The sequence below is a fragment of the Bidens hawaiensis genome, unplaced genomic scaffold, assembly GCF_021521415.1.
Source record: "Bidens hawaiensis isolate Kalapana, Puna unplaced genomic scaffold, B.hawaiensis_p1.1 tig00017677_1, whole genome shotgun sequence".
Taxonomy (NCBI): domain Eukaryota; kingdom Viridiplantae; phylum Streptophyta; class Magnoliopsida; order Asterales; family Asteraceae; genus Bidens; species Bidens hawaiensis.
In genome coordinates this window covers 294156-300155 of record NW_027492670.1, presented here as the reverse complement: position 1 = coordinate 300155, position 6000 = coordinate 294156, and positions in this window count along the sequence as shown.

Here is a 6000-nt window from a genome sequence, read left to right as displayed (position 1 = left end):
TTGATTAAAACCCTTTGCTACGAGTCTAGATTTATAAGTATCCAAGTTTCCATGCATATCAGTTTTCTTCTTGAAAACCCACTTGCTTCCAACCAGTTTTGAATTAAGAGGTGGAGCAACCAAGTCCCATACTTGGTTTTCATGCATGGATTGCATCTCAACGTTCATGGCTTCCAGCCATTTATCACAATCAGATTGTGACATTGCATCTCGGTATATGGTGGGTTCATTAGAATCTACCACATAGCATCCATCCATGAAAAATCCATATCTTTCAGGTGGGGTGCTAATTCTACCAGACTTTCGAACGCTTTGTGTGTTTTGATCAACCATTTGATCATCATCAACAACCTCTTGTTGATTGCCAGTGTCAACCAAACGTGTATCGGCTTGTGGTTCTCGATCCTCCTCGAGTTCCATAGTTCTATAAGTTCCTTCCATAAGGAACCTTCTTTCCAAGAACTTAGCCTTGCGAGCTATAAACACTTTATGCTCATTTGGATTGTAGAAGTAATATACCATCGAATCTTCGAGATATCCTACAAAGATACACTTAGTGGAACGACTTTCAAGTTTATCAGGGGTGTAGATCTTAACATAAGCCTCACATCCCCATACCCTTAAATATGATAATGACGGAACCTTTCCATGCCATATTTCAAAAGGTGTCCTTTCCACTTTCTTGGTTGGTGCCATATTTAAAATAAGGGCAGCGGAGATCAGTGCGAAACCCCAAAATGATAGAGGTAATGTGCTTCTAACCATCATGGATTGAACCATATTCAATAATGTTCGATTCCTCCTTTCAGACACACCATTATGTTGTGGTGTTCCAGGTGGAGTAAGTTGTGAGACAATCCCACAACTTCTAAGATGTTCTAGAAACGCATCATTGAGGTATTCACCTCCTCTATCGGAACGTAGTACTTTGGTTGTTTTGTTGAGTTGATTTTGTACTTCATTTTGGAAGACTTTGAACATCTCAAAGGCTTCATTTTTGTGTCTTAACAAGAACACATACCCATAGCGACTATAATCGTCGGTAAAGGTAATGAAGTATCTTTCACCATTCCTTCTCATTGTCCTAAAAGGACCACATACATCTGAATGTATGATACCTAATAAGTCTTTCGCCCTTTCATTAGTTCCATTGAAGGGCTCCTTGGTCATCTTTCCCAATAAACAAGATTCACATTCATCAAATGAATCATCACTTGATTTCAAAAGACCGTTCTTTTGAAGTGTATGAATGCGATCCTTGTTTATGTGACCAAGGCGACAATGCCAAAGAAAAGTTTTACTCAAATCCCTTTTGAGTCTTTTGGTGCTAGCTTGGTACAACGAGTTATCAATGGATGTATTATCATGAACCAATTCATAAATGCCATTAAACGTCATTGCTTTAAAATAAAAGACATCATTCATGAAAACATAAAACCCATTGTCTACAAACTTGAAATCATAACCACATTGTCTTAAAAGAGAAACGGAGATAATGTTCCTAGTCAAACTGGGAGCATACAAAATGTTTTTCAAAACAACTTCCAAACCATTTGGAAGCTTCAAAACATAGTCTCCTTGGGCTTCGACATCAACCTTTGCTCCGTTGCCCATGAAGAGACTTGTATCTCCTTTCTTGAAATGCTTATTTCTTTTGAACTTCTGCAACAAATTGCAAATATGAGTTCCACATCCGGTATCCAATACCCATGTGTTAGAAGAAATAACATTAAGATCAATATGAATCATGAAAGTCGTACCCGAGGTTTGCCCCGCATCCCTCTTTTCTTTCAACTCTTTGAGATAGGTTGGACAATTCCTCATCCAATGTCCTTTCTCACCACAACCAAAGCACGGGTCATCCGAGCTAACCTTTAGCTTCTTTTCCTTTGGTTTGGTTGGTTCCGCTTTAGCCTTTCCTTTGAACTTGCCCTTGACGTGTCCCTTACCTTTGGCAACCTTTTCCTTAGGTTCCGGGTGATGCCTTTTCTTATTGCCACCTTCATTGATCGTGAGAACCGGTAAAACCTTTTTACCCATTCACGCTTCGGCCGTTTTGAGCATTGCGTGAAGCTCACCAATGCTCTTGTCCCATCCATTCATGTTATAATTCACGACAAAAGTCTCAAACCTTTTAGTTAGGCCATTAAGGTTCAAATCCGTGGCTAACTCTTTTGTGACGGGACAATTAAGCCGTTCAAGCCGATCAATGTGGCTTTTCATCTTAAGTACATAAGATGAAACTGATTGGGTTTCTTCCATATGACACGCATGGAGCGCTCGAACCGTTTCGAAGCGTTCCACCCTAGCTTGTGTAAGGAACATTTCCTTAAGTTGGGTTATCATGTCATACGCCCCATGATTCTCGAAATCCATTTGGATCTCGGGAATCATTGTTCCCAACAGAGGCAAGAAACTTGCACCGAATCCTCGGTGTGTTTTAACCAATTTGCATAGGCATCTAAATCGTCAATGTTCAGTTCATCGGGAATAGGATCGTCCAATATGTAGGACCTTTTTTCTTGTTTGAGAACAATTCTCAAATTTCGATACCAATCCATAAAATTGTTATGGTTAAGACGATCCTTATCAAGTATAGCTCTTAGTGATAGGTTATGCACGAGTGGGATAATTGCGTTAGGTGGATTGTTGATTGCGGAAATCTACACAATTTAACAAAGTTCACTTTTAGTATTTTCGATATCAATAAATTTTAATCTTTAATACCCTTTAATGTCTCCAAGACAATTATTGATTAAAATCTAGAATCCAACGTTTCATTCAAATAGTAGTTAGGTGACCTTTATCCTACTATTCGAATTAACAAGGTAGTCAACGTTTAACAATTGCAACCCTTTGCAACTTCTAGTTTTATGGGATCGGTTAAACATCATATGTTTAGTTGGCATGTTTAGTCCCATCAACACCTTTGAAAGCCATGTGCCGGTGACCCTATTCACATGGTTTCAAATCAAGTCATCCTACTTACACACACGTGTGAGTTTACACATACAAGTGGTTAGGTGACCCTCATCCCACAAGTATTGTAAAACCACCTCAAGATCACAAGTTTTCTTAAATGTGGTTAGGTGACCCTTACCCCACATCAAGTCTATAAGTGACTTAAGTGTTGTATAAAAGGATGGTGTTTAACTTGTTTTAAAAGGGATTTTAGTTTTCAAAATTCTAGATTGGAAAACTATATAATTTACCTTCCATTTGCATGCATTCAAATGTATGGTACCTTTGAAAACCAATTTTCAAGTTCCTTTTAATAAAACCCATTTTATTGTGAAATCATTAACCTTTAATAAAACCAATTTTATTACCTAATAATTTCTAAGGAACCAATTTTATGCAAGTTGATATTAAGTTTGTTAATTATCCTTATCCAAATAAGATAAAACAAAATATATAAATCAACCATGCAAGCATAATAAACAACCACAAGTTCATAACCTTAGCCACCTAATCTTGGACACACTTGTTGACCGAAACAAGTTTGCCAAAAGGTCTCTCCTAAAGGAAGAGAAATGACACAAGGTATGTGTCGGTGAACTCCCACTTGATCCCGCATCCATATGCTTCAAGTGTCCACCTTGTGTTGTGACTTTTCCACTTTATTTGGGCTTCCAATGGGCTCCAACTTCAGCTCCTAGCTTCCGCGGGCCTCCATGTTTGGGCTTTGGCCTTTGGGCTAAAATCCCATCTTGGACTATAAGGTCCATTAAGGCCCAAAACCGAAACCGTAACCTTGTTGCATTTTCTTTTACAAAAAAATATATCCTAATACATTTTTCTCTAGTAAAAGAAATACAGCTAATCTACTTATTATTACAAACCAATATGAATGAATAAATAGTTTACAAACCCAAATAAAATAATATTACAACCAAATTGAATATTGAATAAATCACAACACAAACACACATCCAAACACAAGGTCATGGCTAGGTTATGAACATCCAAATGCACATCCAAATATGCAAGTATTACATCTCTAAATGGTTCCCCTTGTAAACCTCAAACTTTCGGCCAAGGATAAGAAAAACCGAAAGTTTCAGGTTTTGTCCAAACAAAACAACAAATCATCCAAATGACTTAATTCTTCAAGATATCTCATGCATGTAAAGTATAACCTTGAAGAACCAAGGGGTAACCAAAAGCCCCAAAAATTTCAGCCATATGGTGAACCACACCATAAAACCCGAAAAAAATTTAGATCTATTGATGCATGTATCCGTATAAGCGGCTCTTGATGCCATTGTTGGATTTTAACAAGATTATCAAAGTCCAAAATAACCATTTATTAAGGAAAACGCAGCGAAAGATATAAATTTAAATCTTGTTATATTGATTAACATAAAACCCATTTTATATGTAAAACCCAAGCCCCGGATCCATATACGAATTACATGCATACCAAAACTATCAACCATAGGGGGTTTATGTAATACAACCTTTCAACAGGCAAAAAGATGAAGGAGATGACGGTTTGAATGGCTAGCCTTCAATGGAGAAGAGCCTCAAGCTTGTATACCCTCCATGCCTTCAACAAACACCTTGCATGCTAGGATTTATTCACTCTTGCACTTGAAAAATAAAAACCTCTTGTGTTTTCTTTTTCCTTGAACCGAAATCAAAGAGAAAGAGAGAGGTTGAAGAGAGCTTTTTGCATGTAATATGGTTGGGTGTTTTTTTTGTTGTGTCCCAAGAAGATATTAATAAGAGAAAATAAAGTTTAAACAAAAGGGTGGGAATTTCCCCCCCAAAAGTGGGCTGGTCCTACCAGAATTTATTTTCTCTTCCTTCCTGGAAACAGACTAATACTCCATGTACTAGTCTCAGGACTTTTATTCCATATACCAGTTGCAGGACTAATACTCCATGTATTAATCACAGGTCTATTGAAACTTTGTGACATTTAACACTTTTAATATGCCATAAGTTTCATGCAACATACAACAACCATTATCATATATATATATATATATATATATCATTTAACCAATTTAAATAATATCATAAGATAATCTCTCTAAATAAATTATCCATATAATTTATCGATTCCTCAAGTGCAAATATTTAGAAATCCATTTTCCTAAATATCATGAGTGTTAATATTTACTTGTTAGATCATATCTACAATAAATATTATGGTGTTTGTTTAGCTTGTTATTGGGTATGACCCGACTTGGATCATAACGTACTAGCCACATGAACTCTAATATGTGTCTTGGGAAGACCGATTCCTACAATCGTTGGGATCGAAGGATGCCCTGGAAACATTTATGGTTATGATGAATAAGGGTATGCCATCAGATGTTGGGAAAATCTGTCATTGCCCTTATTGATGATAATCTTGACATATTAATTAGTCCAACCATGATGAACACTCGAGAGAAGTGTTGGAGATGTTGAAGAAAGAGTAACTGTATGCTAGGTCTTCAAGGAGTACCATTGATACAGGTTATAAGAGTTAGGATATCTTTTCAAGCAGAAAGAACGGAATATAAGACAAGAAGATGGGTAAGGATGATAAAAGAATTGTGATTTTGAAATCAAGTATTATCCCGGTGAGGCTAATGTGGTCGTTGACGGCCGTGAATGTGTAGAAATTATTGCAAAAATTAAGTCATATAATTAGTTAGTACTTCGGATTGCATGAGCAAGATCCATGAGGCACGGTTAAAAGTTATAAAGGATAAGAGCAAGATGAAAAAGAAATGAATTCTCTAGCTAAACTGAGAATTGAAGGATAATAATTATGATGTAAAAATCAGATTTGGTCGCCTGAGGATTTCACGTCATGGATATCTTCGAGGCCAAATCCTAGGTGAAGGTTATAAGTCTAGATACTCGGTTTACATCGAAGCATCAAAAGGAAAGATGTCGGTTACAATGAAGGCATATACTAATGTAGTGGAACTCTTAAGTATAAGTCACATGAAGATGAGTCCATGGTATGTAATAGCTGTGGATAGACAGGATACTTTGCCT